This window comes from Struthio camelus, chromosome 2 (genome assembly GCF_040807025.1).
Source record: "Struthio camelus isolate bStrCam1 chromosome 2, bStrCam1.hap1, whole genome shotgun sequence".
NCBI classification, from domain to species: Eukaryota; Metazoa; Chordata; class Aves; order Struthioniformes; family Struthionidae; genus Struthio; species Struthio camelus.
Window position 1 is genome coordinate 88,619,887 of NC_090943.1, and position 20,391 is coordinate 88,640,277.

Here is a 20,391-nt window from a genome sequence, read left to right on the forward strand (position 1 = left end):
TAGGATACAAGCACGATTTAGAAAAGCTACCAGACCTCAGGATAACAAGGCAAACCAAGCCTCAAAGCCTGTTGAAGACTGCCCACCGTGTTTCTGCATTACAACAAAAAATTTGAAATGCTGATTTCCTTTTAGGTCTCCTAAAAGTAATAAATTAACACATCTATTAAGCTTTTCTTTTCTAAAGCAAAGCAAGGATTTGCACATTGGTTGTTGCTAATATCAACAAAACAGATAACATAGCAGGTTAGTAAAAAAAAAGCCTGGAATATTAACGAGCAATGTGCTTGAATTTACTGTCTTTATTTTCATTAAAAATATCAACAGCAAAACTACCCAGGACAGCCTAGTTCATTTTTATTGTTTCATAATACGTATGATCCTTAATTGTATTTTCACATCCAATTTCCATCACATGTTGAGCTCTTCATCAGTATCATTATGGGCAGAATTCTCTTAGAGAAACTTGTCTTCCCGCTGTTGATGAGGCAGACAGGTCTAGAGCTTTGTGAAAACCGTCATGTGCCTCAGGAGTCCTCTGAGGAATCTTGTTCTCTCCTACATAATCATTTCAGCCTTTCCTTAAACACAGAAAGATTTACTTCTTTGAAAGTTTTTCAATATTCCTGAACAGAAAGTTCACAGTACTCTATCTTACAAGAGGAAACTGAGGTACAGGGGTTTAAAATCTTAATCATCCATGTATTTTGAGAGATCCTTGGCTTGCTTAGGCATTCCTGACATTTGCATAATGCCTTCTGTGTTAAAAACACGATTCCCATTTTGTCCACACTTGCAACCTGTGTATGCCTAATTCCTTCCTTTAGCTGCAGATTGTAGCAACTTACCAACTCTTTTAGAAAGCATCATCTAAAGCTGTGAAAGAACAACTTTATTTCACTTTTTCAACTCTGAGCTACCACTGCTCCCTCACAAAACGATCCTCTTTACAACTTCCTCTTTACAACTGTACTTTCCCTTGCTTATTTTCTTCAAACTTTCATGTTGCTATCCAAATCTAAATTTAATAAAACCTCCATCATTTTGTATTATCTCTTTTCTCTTCAGTATTTCTCACTGCTTCATTTTTCCTCCTTAGTAATCTTAAAACGTAAGAATTACAACATATCACTTATCTGTGATAAAGTATTTAAATCACACTATAGAGTCCTTGATTTTGTTTTTAACAGGGATCAGAGCAGGAACTTGGAGATGCAAATTCCTGTTTTTCTTCTGTCATCAGATCATACGACATTGTGCGATGTAGCTGTTACAGTAATAAATCATTCCTCAATAGCGAACTACTTAGTGATTAAATGAGCTCTTAGCTTCCTTACCTTACCTTAGTGCTTTCTTGATTATTTTGAAGCTTCATACTTGAAACATTTTCATTCTTGAATATAAAGCATTCTGCAAGTGGAATTAGGAATGCCTTCATCATTTATTATGTAGGTAATCTGACTAGCTTCAGCAGGATTACTTACATGAGAAATGCCTCTCTCTTGAGCATGGCCCTGCTTAACTTAACCTTTGACCCTAGCTACTGCACTATGCTCTCAGAAGTTATGGTGCTCTTGAAGACACGTATAAAGATACGCGACTTTCATTCCAGAGTCTGCTGTGATGTGATTTAAAGACTGATCTTCCAGTTTTCTTTCTCTTTTTAAATTACTTGCATACTAGGTACTGGAGCATTTCACATAGCAGTAAACATTACCTTGTGCAGCCTCTGCGGTTATGAGCCCAGGTGACATTATTGCCTCTCATATGTTCCACAAATGGGGAGGTTATCATTTAATTAACCCTGATAATGTCAAAAGGAAATGTATAAATGTCAAGCTATTTCCAACAACTTTTTTATGGGTGAGCCTAGGAGAACTAGTAATAGCTCATATTAAGGTGGTACACGCTGGGGAAAAAAACAAAAACAAAGAGCAGGCACCCAAACCTCTTTTAGCCCCTGGTTTACTGTTACCTTTTCCTTAGCGTGTCTGATCAGGAATGCAATGACTGAGGATTTGAAAAATGGGAGCATTGAAAATAAGTATACATGCTCAGAATTTGGTCTTGTAAGTATAATTTATATTTGGATTTACCTAATTCAATTTACTAAGTAGGTCCTGCTATTTCTTTTATTGGTGTTGAACAGCTCTCTTAGCTCATTTGCAGAATATGTTACAATGCGTTATCTGAATGTAGATGGCAGTATCTAAATTTGTGATAGGTGTTAGATAAAATGATAGATTTTCTTAACATATGCATGCATATATACAACTATCTGCTAGATTTCATATAAAGGTAATATCTTTATTTTAGAACTACGTTGTTATATATTTATACCAAATTCCACTGCACTCACTATGGATTATTATCATATTTTAGCAAAAGAAAGCTGATATTCAGCATAAAGAAGTATTTTACTATCTGGTCCTTAACGAGGGTGATGGAGCTAGCATTAACACCTAAAAGCAAAAACACCCACAACCTCTTTGGCATTTCTTGAAAGCCCCTACTTTTTCTGTTTGATGGGCTGACATCTCATGCAGTGACAGGTTATAAACATGACAATTTGTTATGCCCATCTTTTCCGGGAATGACACATGCTGTGACATAAGTTAAGCTATTTTGGCTCCAGAGCTTTACCATACTATCAGCTTACTTTTTATGCATTTCATTTTAATAATATATTTATTAAAATATATTTAAATTATAAATATATTGTATATTTAATAATTATAATTATATATTTAATTAAATTATTAAATTATATTTAATAATATATTTATTAAAATGAAACCTTAAATGTTATAAATTAGTCTTTTTAGAAATGAGATAATTGTATATGTGTGGGTATTATTTTCTTCAGGAATGTCTTGCCTCAGTACCCTTATTAAGGGCAGTTATGTGCATAGTAGGATTTTTAACATTTTCAAATAGTTTGGTAGAGCAGTTATCAAAATGCAGTCACCTCTGCCCTATGGATAAATACTGTGGAAAGTTATTTTTCCTTCTCAAAGAGTTTTTTTTTTTGTTTAGTCTGTTATGGAGTTGACTTTTCCTTACCTGAGGTAAGCTGAAAAATTTTAGTGCCCTACAAAATGACCACCTTCTGCAAGCAGAAGGAAAGCATTACGACCTTCTTCTTTATTCCTTTAATACTTTGCTAAGTGACATTAGGTTTATTGTGGGTTAGAAGAGCTAGCCCTTTTTTCCAGAAGACTTCAGTTTAGTCTGAACTGATTTTCATAGAAGATATTTTAATATCCAGTGTAAGCAGAAGCAATACAAGTAGCTTCAACATAAGAGCTCTTAGTAGCCAGCAACTCCTTCTGATTTCATTCAGTTTAGATTTCATCAAGAATTTGGAAAAAGAGGGCAATATGCACCTAAGTGAATATAAAATTTTTATTATTGCTTTGGCAAGTGGTAAGTGTGTGATGGTAGCTTTTGGCATAAAAAGTCATGCCAAAACATCATATAAATCATTACTGGTTAATTAGCAAAGCTGAAAATAATCAGCAGAATATTTATTCTTTCCACATTTCATTTTCCACGCAAACATCTTAGCAAATCTGCTTAGAAAGTTTCCACTGTTGCATTTCTGCATAACATTTGCCACATACATTCTTGTGAAGATTAGTTACATGAATGCTGTAAGCAAAACTCCTAGAATATTGAGGAAAATTAATATTGCACTCATAATTGTAAGCATAATGATCATGAGATTGCATGATGAATATGATTCTAATCTACTTGGGGCACAGAAACATATCATATGTAATAAATGTCTAGTCACAACATATTATCATCAACATATTCTGTAACGGGTACCACACAAATAAATTACAAACGAACTTGAAAAAAAAATTGAAAACTAAAAGAATCATAACGAACATGAAATATAATTTTTTATCGGGAAAAGGAGGAAGATAAGAAAATAAAACGAAAAAATATCCTCTTCCCACTTATTTGCCCTACGTGTATGTATAAGCATAACCTCATGTTAGCAAAAACTGATTTTTGAGTTATACTTGAGAAAACTTTTACATTACCCTGTGCTACACTAAATATCTTTTCTTTACACTGTAAAAATTAAACCTTATGTTTCTCATTAGTTTAAAGACATACGTTTAGAGCATTACATGAGCTCCTCCCCAACTTAAATTATTATGGGGAATTTCTGAACTTGTACACTCTTTTTCTTCTGGTAATAGTCATTCCTTACTTCAGTATCACTCTTACAAAACACTGGTTTTCTGAAAGGATCAATTTTTATCTTAGTGCCTAAAGATATCCCAAATAAACCTAAAGAGGTGGAAAATGTTATTATTCCTGTAAACTTTCTGAGTTCTCCTATTGAAAAGTATACACTGTATTCCTGAATACGTTTGAGGCCTTTGTCCTGCTTTGGCAACATGGCTCTGAGCGAAAAGAGGAATAAAATGTCAACTTTAAATGTAAGTACTAGACCAACACATAATTCTATTTTGACTTTCTTTGCCTTGGATCATATCTCTAACAAATAAATATCTGACAAATAAACCCAGTGTTCACAAACGATGCCTTGTCTGCCTGTATCTATGCTCAAGTATCCGAATGTCGTTTTGTATGCTGATTGTAGCTGCCAGAGTAAAGAAAAGGCTAAAAGTTCAGCCTGCATTCTGTTACTGGAGAATACGAAAGCCAGTGTTCTCACATATGTGCCTAAAATTAGGCACTAACTAGTATAATTTCCTTATATGTTGGCACCAGCTGATTTCAGAGAAAGAAGCAAATGCTCAGGACCCATAAAAATGAGGCCACTATGTTTAGATCTGGCCTGTGTGATGGGATTTTGTTTGTTTGTTTTTATAAAGCCCTTTCCTTGTACAGAAAATGATCCTGCGTATGTAGACCTGCTGACACTTCCATTATGTGATTAAAGAAAAATATTAATCCATGGGAAAGCAGTTCTCAAGAGATTGTCTCCATGCTTGTAAATAAGGTTATCATTCTTCCCTTTTGACTTTACTGATGTAAGGGAAAAATGTCAGACACTATCTATGCCTGTCAAATATATATTTGACAAATAGTTTCTATTCTGCTTCCAAGTGGTTGACAGATTTTTTTTTTTTTTTGGAATTGTAATACATATTATTATATGTTTTATTCTTTTGCACTTAGGTTTCCTATGTCAAAATACAGCACATCCTATTCTCATCTGTAATTTTTCACAACAAATCAGATAACAGAAGGCTGAGATTTTGAACTGGAGGTGTAGAGGTCGTAGTAAGCTTTTATAATTTGTCATAAATGTCATAAGGCAAAAGTCCTGTCACACTATAGAGTAAACTTAACTGTCTTATTCTGCATAGGATATGCTAATTTTAATATACTATTAATTTTATTTTGGTCTTTATTTGTACTAGGGGAGATATCACCCATCTTTCATAAGATTGATACATATAAAAGTGAAATGCTGTGTTCTCCAGTTTAGGAAACTTAAGAATACAATTGGGATTCACACATACAACTTTCTACATCTTCAATATCCTTCTTCCTGTTTATAACTATAATATCACTCAGAGGTAAGAAGACATATGTTAAGAAATTTGATTAAAGATTTTACTTCCAAGATGTATAGGACAGTGTGACAGCAGTTACCACACATATTTTAATACAGATAGTCTAACTAATGCTTCCGAAAGAGTATATAAAAATTAGATGCTAAAGATAGAAAAAGTAGACCTTCAGATTGGAAATAGCTGGAATATCTGTTGGGGTTTTTAATTTACACGGAAAATTTAGCTCAGTGGACTCATTACTAAAAGTGTTATAATCAATTGGATGAGGGAGAGTGTCCAAATAAGAGTGAGTCCAAGCAAGAATTAAGATATGAGGTGAACAGTAAACTTGCATATATTTTTCCTGGCTACCTATATATAAAATTTACTATTATCTCTTGCTCCGTTACTGCAGTAGCTAAGTAAATACCTCCTTATGTTATGGAACTAGAATTCTAGTAAAGTTTGAAATATATCTTAGTGCCACTGGGGCACCAGTGGCCCTTGGGCATGGTGGTACATGGGGCACATGTCTCAGGAATTGGTCTGCTGCCTTCAGAACTTCAAATTGCAGTAGGTCAAAAGGGCTAGCAGGTAAGAGATGAAGCAGAGGGTAAGAGAAAGGCTAGTTGACAATTCTTACATCTTTGTGTTTTGGTCTTAACACTGTAAGACCAGGTGAAGAACTGTTAGCATTCCATTCAGTCCAAGATTTTTACCAACCTGTGTGAAAATTATGACTGTTTTCCTCTGTTATTACATTTAAAGAGAAGGTTAATGCTCTCAAACTTGGTCTGTCACACTTTTCAAGACGTTATATTCCTTTCTGTAAGTTCTAGCACCAGGCAGCTCAGGCCAGCCCTCAGTTATTCAGAAGGATTTCATATTTAAGTTAAAAGAAATAAGAATCAGGTCTGAGGACTGTTCATCTAAAACTGTGGCAACTTAGTCTGCTCTTACTAGCAAAAACACCAAAGACATGCAAATGCATGAATATAATGGCAAAGGGCCTAAGTTTAGCAAGGGCCTGACATTTTTATTAATGCTTGATTGCTTGGATGTTAGAAACTACTGTTGTGCCAGGAAAGCCTAGAGAAGAAAGAGAAGCCAACGTTACGGTTTGCTCTTGCCAAGAAGAATTGCTGTTATTATTTACTGATGTAGTAATCACAAGACATTGAGAGCTTAGATTTTAAAGATATGAGGTAATTCTTTCAAAATCACCTAAATAAGAAGCTAGTTCTCATTGACTTTTCCTGCAAACCTGTAATCTCAGTGGTTAGTGGACAGGTAGGGGAGAGAAAGAGTTAGAAACTAAATGACAAGCATCATGAAGCAGCAGTGGGAACAAATGTGGGAGTAAATTTCGCACAGAATCGTACAGAATGGTTGAGGCTGGAAGGAACCTCTGGATATCAACTATAGCCAACTCTGGGCAGTCGAGGCCAGAGCCGTGACTGTCTCCAGTCAGTTTTGAATACCTCCAAAGCTGGAAACTCTACAGCCTCTCTGGGTAACCTATTCCAGTGCTCAACCACCCTCATAGTGAAATAAGTTTTTTTCTTCTTAAGTTTAACTGGACTTGTGTTTGAGTTTGCACCTGTTGCCTCTTGCTCTTTCACTGGGCACCACTGAAGAGTTTGGCTTTACCCTCTTGACTCCTCCCGTCGGGTATTTATACGCATTAATAACATCATCGTGAGCCTTCTTTTCTCCAGGCTAAAGAGTGCCAGCTCTTTCAGCCTCTGTATGTCAGATATTCCAATCCCCGAGCTGATCTTTGTGGTCCTTTGCTGAACTCATGCCAGCAGCTCCATACCTTTCTTATACTGGGGAACCCAGCACTGGACCTAGCACTCCAGCTGCGCAGCTCCACCGGTGCTGAGTAGAGGGGAAGGATCACCTCCCTTGACCTGCTGCCAGTGCTCTTCTGAATGCAGCCCAGAAGGCTGTTGGCCACCTTTGCCATGAGGGCTCATTGCGGGCTCCTGGTCACCTTGTCCACAAGGACCCCCACGTCCTTCTCTGCAAAGCTGCTCTCCAGCTGATCAGGCCCCAGCTTGACCTGGGGCAGGGGGTTATTCCTCGCAGGTGGAGGACTTTCCACTTCCCTCTGTTGAACTTTACGGGGTTCTTCTCTGCCCATCTCTCCAGCCTGTTGAGGTCCCCCTCAATGGCAGCACAGCCCTCTGGTGTACCAGCCACTCCTCCCAGTTTTGTGTCATGTTCAAGCTTGCTAAGGGTGTGCTCTGTCCCTTCATTCAGGTTGTTAATGAAGACGTTAAACAGCATTGGCCCCAAAACCAATCACAGGAGTACTCCACTAGTGATTCACATCCAGCTGGACTTTGTGACACTGATCACAACTCTCCAAGCCCTGCGCTTCAGCCAGTTTTCAGTCCACCTCATGGTCCATTTATCTAGCTGTACTTTGTCAGCTTGTTGTGAGGATGTTATGGGAGACAGTCCCAAAAGCCTTACGAAAGTCAAGGTAAACAACATCCACTGTTCTCCCTGCATCCACCAAGCCAGTCATCTCATTGTAAAGTGCATCAGGTTGGCCAGCCTTTGTTATATTTTCTTAGTAGTAATGATCAGCATCCTCTGAAAGAAGGCTTGATTTATACATTGTATTTGAAAGAGCAACTTCCCTTTTAAAAGAAAAAGGTGAAATCTTGGCAGGCCAGCTCAAGGCAGAATGAGCAGCAAAGGAGAAGGTATACACTTGGGATCAAAAGATAAAGGGATATAAGCACTGCACATAATTACAGGAGCATTAAAAAGAGACAACACTGAAGAATTAGGCCAGGGCTATAAATTACGCAAAGCCCAAACAACACAGAATGAGGAGCCTGAACATGACACAAGGGAATGCTAGTGATAGTATGAGAAAAAGCTAAATTTGTTCAAAACAGCAGTCAAAGAACAACTTTGCTGGTAGCTTTCTTAATGGATTGAAAGAGGTGAAGACGTATATTAGGGAGTTCAGCTACAAAGAGACTATAATAATCAAGAGTAAAAAGATAGCAAGTGCTTGGACAGAGTTTTGGTTTGGAAATGGAAGAACAAGCAGTTTATGGGGATGTGGAAGGGGAAAAAAAGATATAGCAAATGGTGGTGAGCTGGAATGCAGGAAAGAAGATATGAGTGTGATGCAAAGGATTTCCGGACTGGAAAGACTTATGAAGCTGGGGGTAGTGACAAATGAGGGAGCAGAGGAAGGTATTGGGACTATTCCAGTTGCAAAGAACTGGTCACATTTAGACATTGTCTTTCAGGAGTAATCCACAGAAATATCTAACATATTTGCTTGAACACTCTCTTTCAGCTTATTAGCATTCTAATGCTCTAACGCCTAATCATTTTTTATTCACAATGTACACATCGTTACCCACTTCTTATTTCTGAACTATATAGCTTTTTTGTCCTAGATTGTAAAACATATTTTCCAAAGGACATATTAGAAATTATTTCATTTTATCATATATGATTTAGTAAACACTTCACATAATATTAAAATAAACCTTGTAACAGGTTTTATATATAATGCTAATCTGTTTTTCAAATTCAGCATGTTGGTTGTTAAATGTCCTTTGATCCATGAAGGATTTTTATCTTTGGCAATTCTAGAACAGGGTCATTTTCAGAATTGAATAAATAACCGCAGCTTTGAGAGACAATGAAGGATTTATAAACCATAATGAAATCCCCCAAACATGCTGTTATTCCAGATTTCATTTATCTGGGAAGATGGGGAGAAACAACAACAAAGGAAAACCTAATAAAGACTCACCAGACCTAACTTAATAAGCGTCCCAGCAAGTATTCTTTTTGATGCCTAATGTTAACACTTTCCATCTTCAGTTATTGGTTATATTCGGAGATTGGTCTGTCATACTCTTCTAAGCTTACGTTCTTATTATATCACATTCTATTGCATGGATATATGCAGCTAGATATATTTACAAGCATGTTGCTACTAAGTGTTTTGTATATGTTTGGTGCATATATACAGTTTAGAGTAAGAAATTCATGTTGACCTGCCAAAACAAAGTTGTGCTGAGATAATTCAGATGCAGTGAACTCGTTTCCAGCAAATTTCTCTGCAAGGTCTCGAGCCTCTGTCCAAATGGATGAGATGATAGCGGCTGTTGGTTTCTAATATGGCAGGGCTATGCCCTGTTCCCTTAAGGTTCTGCAGAGAGCTGGAGGACAGGATGATATTACCAAAGGTAAAAATTTGGCCAAGATTCTAGTTTCTGGTGTCTTACTCAGGTTATTGGATTTTTACAACCTGAAGAGATTAATGATTTGAGTTTGACTTTTGTCTCAAAGATAGCATTTGAAAAGGGACATCACTTGTGTTAACCCAGGACTTGCTCTTTCCTTTGGTACTGACCTAGAATATGACCTTCTTACTAATTACTTCTTACTCCTTTCTTGGAATATATTTTATTCTTTTACCTAATACTTCCTGGGGCCTTTCTCTGAATGCACACAATGTCTACGTTCAGAAATTGATTACAAAAAAGAAGCTGAATGGTGTCCTACTTTAGGAAAAGTATATCCATTTTTCTACTAACCAGGCTGTAGTAAGCACGTAGACAGGACGGTTGCCCAAGGCTTGACTGCTCTCAAAACCTACTGATTTTGGTGAGTACGTTAATGTTCATGTTTGTGTGTTTGCAGTTAGGGCATGTTGTTCTTTCAGCAACTATATATATATGTATATGTATATATACACATATATATATGTATAAGATTTTATTTATAAAATTATTTTTGCTGTGTTTGCAATTGGCTTTGGTAAGTATTTTCCCAATTTTTGCCTTAAAATGTTTGTTTTAACGTAGATACTTTCTTAAAATACCAAGCAGTTTATTATGGGCAGTTGCTTTAATTCGTGTGAGACACAGAGGTTTATACATCTCATTTCTCATGGCTTTCCAAAGAGTTTGTCATGCCTCGAATTTCAGAAGTCAAGCAGAGAAAACCTGTTGTGAAAGTTATCTGTATGTACATACGCATATACATACGCACATACATATATATTTTATTTGAAAAATTATATTTTTTCATATTATAGAAAAAATAAAAGGATTTTGTTATGAAGTCATTAGCAGAAGTCGGTTAAAATAAAAATAATCATAACTTTTCAATGTTATTTGCATTTGAAAAAATTATATCATGTTATATTTTAATAAAGAAAGGAAAATCAATAAGTTGCTAAATTTTAATTGGAATTTTTATCAAAAGGGTTTTACTGAAAGAGTAATGCAAGTTTGGCAAAATGCATGTGAAAAAGGGAATCCAAATGGACAAAGGGATGATACAGGATTTGAAATAGTTATTAATAGGTATATTTGAGTCATGCCTTTAAGTTATGAGGTAAGAATCATAAAGATTTTATGCAAATGGATCCTGTTCAGTTGTACATCAGAAAGATAGTTGCTATTCTGAAGAATTTAAAAAATAAGAATTGATTTCTTAAGTAGGTGGAGTAAGCCCCTTATAGAAGAGAAGTATTTGCATCAGCAATGGTAAAATTGTATGCAGGATCAAAATATGGTATACATTTCATTATGTTGTGTTAGGTAAAGGGAGGAATGTAAAGAAATGTTTATCACCATTTTTGATTACCTGAGATAAATGCTGATGCAGTCATCTTTCTTGTTACATGGAGGAAAGAAAGAAGCAACGCTTATTTCTACTACAGCCTGATGAAACAAGATATGGGAATGTTTACTGATGCAGTACAGTAAGACAGAAAATAGAAGATGGATAAATGGGTTTTTGGAACCTGTAGCAACAATAAAATGGAGCAGTATTGTCAGGGCGATGATACTAATGATGAAGTTGCATGAGAGACATAAAAGTTCAGGGTTCTGGAGTGCACTGGGGTCTTAGGAGCAAGACTGGAAATGGAACTTTTTAAGGGATATTTCTTTAGCTACAAATTTCTGTGAACTTACAAGATAATGAAGCACATTCTTGTGAGAACAAATCACAAAAGATTCCTCCTCCGCCCTTGAAAAAGCTATATAAAATATTTCTCACAGAACAGAAAAGTCATACGGGCTAAACAGTGATGCTATCAGATCTCATATCTGCATATTGTTTAACAACCTACGCAAATATTTACTCATGGCAAATGAATAGTCACAGTTTATTTTCTCATACAGTATTTACAGATGTTTGTGTTCATGTTAATACAGATAACTACCTAGATTCCCTTAGAGCAACTGTTCTTCAACCAGTTAATTAGTGGTATAAGGGCGGTTTTGACAAAAAACAAGTTATTACAACAAGCTGTTTTCAATCTGTAATCACTCTGTGAAAGTATTTTCAGAAAACACATGCTTATCCTTTCCTTTATTCAGCTAACATTGAAACGATACACCTATTTTTAACCTGAGCAAAACTGGCAGGGAAAGGTGAGGAAAGAGTTGAGGACAGTTGGACATGGATATCTTCATTTTTGAACGGCCTGTCTGAGAAAGACTGCAGGTCCTGTTCAGGCCATGTAAATCAGATCCCGATTAAGGTATTGTACACTAAAACTAAACAGCAACAGGAATAACATTTGAAAATACTGTATTCAAAAGGCAGACCATCCATTTTATTTCCAAAGTACAGAATCACTGTTGCTTGGAAATGTACTACATTTTGGGTTAATAAGCTCAGCAACACTGGTGTCTGACCTTCAAGAGTTAAACCTATTTACTTGCAGTACAATCATGAGGGAAGGAAAGATCTTTATTGCTGCAGTTTTCCTTTGAATGTTTCCTATCTTTATAGTCTTCTTACCATATTCTGATTTCACACTTAGTGGTTTTAAACTCAATGAAGTTGCTTCCAACGTACGTCAGTAAAGGTGAAATGCTAACCTCAGTCTTTTCCTGCGTTTTGAATCCCTTCAGCCTTTGAGTTCTACAGCTCTCCCCTCAACTTTAAATGAAAATATTTTTCCTAAAATTTTATATGCTGAAATGCGAAATATATTTGACAAAGGATATTGTTTTAGTATATTGCAGATTTTGTACAGAATTCTGACCCAAATTACCCATACTTTATTTCTTTTTGAATTAAAATTCTTCTCTCAGGAAATGTCTTACCAAAACATTCAAAGCACACGTATAATCTTATTAGGACAGCACTTCAGCATGTGCTTAAATTTAGGCTCCTGAATAATTCTATTTTTATCAGAAAGGCCTTTATATATAAAACCTTACCTATAATATTCAGATTGATGTTGTGAAAAATGAACAGTTAAAATCCAAACTATTTTAAAAGATAATGAGAAGAAATAATGCTCTCAATTGCAATTAGTGTCCATATGTTTTATTTCCACTACTTCAAATAAAATACTTTCTCCACTAATATTAGAGGGTTTACAGTAAACTATGTTTCTAAATCTTTGAAAGTTCTACTTTCTTGTGGAATCTTCTCACTTTAGGGACAAGCAGAAGTAAAAAATAACAGGTAATCATCACTCTTTCCAAGTAACTTACTGTTAGGAAATACAGAAAAGGGAACCGAGCCTCAATTAATGTGACTGTGACTGTCTGAAAGGTCTAAATATTGATCAGCATTCATTAAAAAGCATAGGAATGAAAACTATCTGTTAGTATTCTGGGGAGAGGGCAACAGGGGAAGGGAAGTATTTTCTTGAAGTCACAAATGCTCTGTGTTAATGCAGTGAATTTGCATAGAATAGAGTGAAACAGAATGGAATAGAAAAGAAAAGTTCTTCTAATTTCAGGTGAAATAGAGAAACAAAAATAGTGGAAGGATATAATTTTAAGTGATTTTGAAAGGCTATACCTTTTTTTTTTCTTTTTTTTTTTCCTTTCATACATAACGTAAATGTTACTGGACAGAGAGGGTTTTTTTACATATCCTTACAAATTTTTATGAAGAATTACAAATTTGTGTTTGTCATTCATTCATTTATTTCAAAATAAGCTATCACAGCATCCAATAAACAGAATATAACCTATATAAGATTGGCTTTGTTTCGCTTTTTAATACATCTTTATACGATTTTATCTGATAGACACACTAAGTTCTTCTGGGGTATTGATATTTCTAAGATTGATAGACTGACTAGATTCGAGCAATAGTTCCTCTCCCCTAGGGCTATTTAACTTCTATTGAGGGCTCTCTGTTCTCACTTTAAATATTTTATGCGCAGACTCTTTAATGAATACAATTTAAGTGATGTGTTGTGTTTCATGCTGAACCAGTGAATTCCGTAAGGAAAAACACTCAGTCATGCTGATCTATTACAGTGCTGGTTTTAAAAAATGTATCTCTCTCCAAGTGCATCCTAACAATTTTTCTTTCGAAGCAAGAAAGCCATTAGGTAACTTAAGACCTATGTGAAGAGAGAGAAAGATGTACAAAACTGTATTGCTTGGTAGTGGCAATGAAAATTTATAGTCACCTGCTACTCACTTAATTAACAAAAGAAAGAAAAACTTTTCTTGACGAAAACAATGAATTCTTCGCATCCCTCTAATGAATCAGGTTAAATGTGATATATTGAACTATCTGTGATACTAGAATGGCTAGAATTCACCAGTTGCTCATATGGAATAATTATGGTCTAGACCTTGGAAATTCTTGAGTGACGTTATTATACCAGTTTTGCTTTGGAGCACAATGAATTATTATACTTATATGTGGAAAACCAGAGGTGAAAAGGCCTTAAATGCAATTTAAGCTTACTAATAAAGATTCATAGATGGAGTTGGTAGTAGAGCAGAAACGTGAAAGGATAGAAAGCTATTCATAAGCACCAGAGGGAGACTCACTAATAACCCTTTAATAAACTGAGTATCAGGTAGGCTTGCCTGAGCTGGGCAAAGAAAACGGCAGTAACAACTGTTCCTCTAATTAGCCTATGTAAATGAAAAGGTGAAGTTATATTAATATTCCAGCAAAGTCACAGTAAGAACAGGGTGAAGTTTTTCATCTGAGAATTTGCTTGGGCAGCCCCTGTGTGCTGTGACTGGGCAAATTTTTATAATCCTCTTAAGAGTATTACAGAAGGTCTTGGAGGAACTGCCTGCAAGGAGGAGAATTTAAATCCCTGGGTAATATTTACTTCACTCAAGTATTTTGGGGAAATCTTTTGTAGTTTTAAGTCCATTAGAAGATTTCATGTTACATGAGTCTATAAAGGATGGACAATTTCTTTATTTGTAGAATGATTTAGGTAGCTAAATATTAATTATGATGCGTCTTTTTTAGAGAAAATCAAATTTAGCACTTGTATACAATATCCTAGTAACATTTATTTTTTAACTTAGGGTGTTTCAAGGCAGGCTAATCCACAGATATGCTTCTCAGAACCCTGCGATTTATGAAATGAGCCAAAATCTGCAGAGTTGGGGAAAAGGGACTAATCATGTGGGTATAGCTAACCATGTGTTTGCACAGCTTAATCCTATGTCAGCAATGAATTAAGTTTATTTCAGATGTTGCATTTGATCAGAAGTCCATGAATATATTTCATAAACAGATGCTTAATGTTCTCACTTCAGAATGCTATCCACTTAGGAAGACATTAACATGTACTAATTTTATCTTTTTTTTTAAGATATGTTATACTGGAGTATAAAACATTAAAAAAAAATCAGCTTTTATTTTGATCTTCTCGACTATACACAGGCAGCATAGAAGCTAAAACCTGGGAATCTATCTTTCTATACAAGCAAATACAAAATATTTAGTGAGCATTTCAGTTGACCAAGAGAGTGATAGAATATTCTATTAATGACACAATTCGATCTGTGCTGAAAAATTTAAAAGCATTTGTTGTGTGATACGCTTGAGTTCCACACTTAAGGGCTTAAGGCATTAGGCAAAAGTCATTCTGTTGCAAGTATTCTGTACTAGCGCTCTTGCGTAGCACATCCCCTATCAGCGCTGTTGTACCGGCCTGGGAGGGTGAGTACCTACCCTCGAACTCATGGGCAGAATGCTCCAAAAGCCATGGTGATTCTAGAATATGGTTAAAATTTAGGCTAATTCTTCACTTTACGATTTTGTATCTTGATTTTCATAACTAATAGTTTAACCGATTAGCATATTAGGAACACCCTCATTTGCACAGGTAAAGTAATCATTGCTACTTGGGCATAATTAGCAGTGTAGTACTGACAGTGGTACATTTACAGCTACTGCAATAATATCTTACAAACTCCGTTTGCTCCATTATGCAGTAGAATAATTGCCTTTACCGATTCAATAAGTTTGTTTAAAAATCATGCAAGATATTTGAAAGTGACACAGCTTCACTTAACATAAGCTAACCTTTCTTGTTAATATCTTATGGGTATTAGTTAAAGTATATGAGCTGTTATTGTTCCTTTCAGTATGTGTAGCTGTTTTCTAAATACCTTTTAGTGTGTGTTTAAATCTGTTGTGATATGTGTATGCAATACCACACTGAGCTGCTGATTTCTTTCTTTTTCTAGAATCTTGTCAGGCACACTTAAATCAGCCTAATTGCTCAGTGAACATCATTTTTTACCCTCATTCATTTTAATGCACTATTAATAAAGAAAGACATTTTATTAAAAAACAACCTCATGGAATATATAATTTGACAGCCTGTATGAAATTTTTGGTATAAATGCATAAACATTTGTTAAAATTGCTTTAGCATCTGTGGGTTCTCACATATTAGTTTTATTATAAAAATAAATTAGAAAATAAGAGACAGATGATTGGCAGAATTCCAGTGTGACCTATTTTGGTACTCTATTATAAATTATAACCCTGGTTCAAGGTCTTTAGTGAAGTCACTGTTTACCATTTAAGAACAAGCAAGAAATAAAATCTTGAAACATCTTTCATAATGATTTCCTTGAATGTTTTTATTTATTTAGGAAAAATTAGCTATATTACTCAAAGAAACTATTTCCAAAAAGACCCTTCATTCTTTTTGGAAAAGGACTTGAGAACTGGACTCCTCTTAAATTGTCTGGAGAATTGGCTTAAATATGCATAAGTAGACTTGGGGAAAGCAGAAATACTAATATTCGAAAGGCTTGCTTTTAAGAACTTAATTTCCCTTCAGAGAAAGGAAGGAGATAGAGTTAGGCAGAGATATTTGGAAATGAATTTTCTTACTTTGTGTACTGTTACCAAATAATACATGCGTGATATCTTCTGAAAATGAGCATCTTTGTGGTTGTAAAGTTATCAAAATACTGATAAATACACAACTATTTCTAATAGTTTTGGAAACACCTGAAATTAAAATAGTCTTCAAAGACATTTCTGATGTTCCTTATTTTCTCCAAACACTGAAGATAAGCTATATTATTTTGTAATTTGACTCAGTTGCATACACATGAAGGGAATCAAAGAGCCCAAAATCTGATTTATTGAGGTTTTACAATGTCTTTGTTCCCATTTTCCATGTATACAGTACATTGAGACCAGGAGAAAGCAAGCAGATGCAGAAGACAGCATATTTTGGGATGATGCTTCTATTAAGGATGAAGACATGGGAATTTGGTATGCTTAGATGAAATATGTATCAAAGAATGGAAACAGAATAGGGAAAAAAAAGTCCTGTTTAGACAAGTTGCAAAAGGAGTACCAACACAATAGTAAACATGCTTCTTCATAAATGCCATAACTCTAAATAAATTGGTGGGGAACCTGGAAGGTTTATCCCTACATGAAAATATTGACACAGGAGGCGCATTGAAAACGTGGTGGAAGACACAGTCAGTCAGTCTGACACCAGAACACCAGAATGACAACATCGGCCCTACGGATGATAAAATAGTATTAGATGTCAAAGAGATCTTAGAGCCAAATCAAACTAATGAACTACGTGAGTATCAGACACCATACAACATGAAATCCCACGCCTAAGTAAGAGGAATATAGTATTGGATCCATATTGCTGATTATACACCTGGGATGCGGATACTGTCCGGACGTTTACCAGGCTACAAGGGAAACTACATAAAAATGAGGAGCTTTTTAAGAAGCAGGTAAGAAATTTAGATCCTTACAGGCCTCATGGAGATTATTGAGAGACACCATGCTGGAAACATAGAGCAAATAACACAACCTATACAGGAAGTTTTCAGAGAGGAGAGAAAGAAATGGAAGGAAAAGAGAGATCATGACATATATGAAGGGTTCCTTCAGAAAGCTGAATTCAGTTCCAAAAGAAAAAATGAAAAATAAAGCAAAACAAAAGGACCAGAAGCACTGCTAGATTAAATGTAAAAAAATAATAAAAAAAAAAAACCAAAAAAAAGCACCACCACGAAAAAGCCCCACCCACCCACATTAAAGGAGGCCAAAAACAAGTTTGAGGAACAGCTAACTAACAGAACCAAAACTGCTAATAAATCTTCTTTAACCAAGTCAGTAGCAGGAAGCCTTCCGGGCAGTCTGTAGGACTTATTGAAGATTAAGGTATAAAAAGAAAACTCAGAAGAGATCAAACTTACCGCACAGAAGCAAAATGAACTCCTTGCATTAGCATTCACAGAGAAGAAACTGAGCAGATTCCCACGCTTGAACTTTTCTTTGTGGGGGACTTGTCAAGGGATCTATCTGAAATAGAAGCAATTGTGGAGGAGACTGTTGTTCAAATAGAATGAAAGCTAGCAAACATCAGGATTGAATAGTATTTATTCAAGGTTTCCAAGCTGAATCACAGCAGATGTGTATAATCAGGTCCTTAAAAATTCCTTGACACAAGTGGAGGGTGGCAAATGTGATGTCAATTCTTTAAAAAGGTTTCAGGGAAGACATGGGGAACCCTGCACATTTATACTGGGCAGATGAGTGTAACTACAGTAAATGATGGAATGGATGGACACTCGTCACCATAAATGTGATTTGTTTACGGAGATCCAACCTCTTTTCTGTAAAGCTTCACAAACCTTCCACAGTTCTCTGAAAAAGTGAAAGAACAAGTGATCTTGTTGATTTTATTTACTTGAATGACTAAAAGGTTTTCAGTAAAGTCGGTCACAAAAGATTTTTAATGAAACTAAGCAGCCAAAATTTAAGAGGGGAAGTTCATACATGGCATTGCATAGTTTACTGCTAAAGCAAAGATATTCTTGGCAGTAAGGGTGAGGTTTAGTTGTGAAAAATTGCAGAACTTCTTTGAGACTGAATGGCAGGGAAATAAAATAGCAGATGAAATTCAGTGTAAGTGAATGAAATGTCCTATATGTGAAGGAAGAAGTCATTCTAACTTGCAAACAAAATGTTGGGTACTGAGCTAATCATTACAAATAAGACATAAGATCTTGGCATCACAATAATTTTATAGGAAAGTCTGATAGTGTTGACTGGCCAAAAAAGCAGATCAGTGCTAGAAATTAGTGGGAGAGGAACACAGATGAAAACTGAAACCACCATCATGACCAGCTATTTTCTACCCACATCTTGATTTCTGTAAAAAGCTCTAGCTTTCTTGCCTCCCTGGTTTTCTTCTCCTTTTCTCAAAAGGATATGGTCAAATGGAAGAGGTTTAGGTGAAGGGAACAAGGATGATCAAAACTGTAATTGTTTTTATACGAGGAATAGTTCTTCACTTAGAGAAAAGATAAGTGAAGAAGTTATGACACTTCTGTAACACGAGTGGCGTGGACAGCCATATAGGCTTTTCATACTACTTCTCTGTATTCAAAAATGAGAGGACATCAAAAAAAGCTGGTAGGAGCCAGATCCAAAACAAATAAAGGAGGTAGTTTTTTCAGGAACAGATAGTAGACCTATGAAATTTGTTGATGCTAAAATTTGTTGATGCTTGTAGCTGCTAAAATTTTATTTTATGCCACATTTTAGGGGAGACTGAACAACTTTGCATTAAAGAGGGCCATTGAGGGTCATTAAATTCATAGAAATTGCACTGTGAGTGGAAAATAGTTGGAGAGTAAGAAAGTGTTGAGAGATTTGCCATACACAGTTATTCTCTTCCTTAGGCATTTACCTGTGATCGATGTTAGATGTAAGTTACTTAGGCAAGTGAACCTTTCTCTCTCCTATTTTAGACATTTATAGTATCAAAAATAGGAAGGAAATTCCATCCTGATACAAGCCATTTTGTAGCAGTCATTTTGTATTCTGATACATGAATTTATTGCCTACATTTTAACTTGTAGAGTTACAGTTAATGGAGAAAATATTGTCAAATATTTGTGCAAATTCAACCACAGTGTTAGACTTTCGAATTCTGAATTATCTGAAATGTTCAGGTGACCCCTGAAAACATAGGAAAAAATCTCAATTACCACAGTTTAGTTTACCCTGTCTAAGATAAATGGAAGAAACTTTAAAGATTTATAAAGATGCCAGAGATGGGAGTTCTTTAGAGGCTATTGACTGTTCCTGCTGACATCATGGAGAGAATCCTAATAGTTGCATCCAGACGCAGTGAGCTGTTATGGTGAGGAAGGTAGGAGTGGAAAGGAATGTATAATATAATGAAGAGAAACCAAAATAAAAGAAAATAAAAAGCTTACCAGGTTTTAGGAAAAGGTGATGAAATTGAATGAATTGCCCGCATTATCAACAGGTAGAAAGGATGAAATTCATTTCACCCATATAAAGCTGGAGTGATGTATACATATACATATAGTATGTATATGTATATTGCATATACATATAAATGTAGTATAGCAACCACTCTCTCTCATGGATTGTACGGTGATTGTCGGGGAGACTCTAAATTCAATATCAGAACACAAGACTAGCACACTCCCTGTCATTTCTGTGTCAGATTGCGGACGGGCTAGATACATGCTCATTTTTCCTGTTCCGTTTTTTAGAATGGAATATTAAAAAAGTGCTA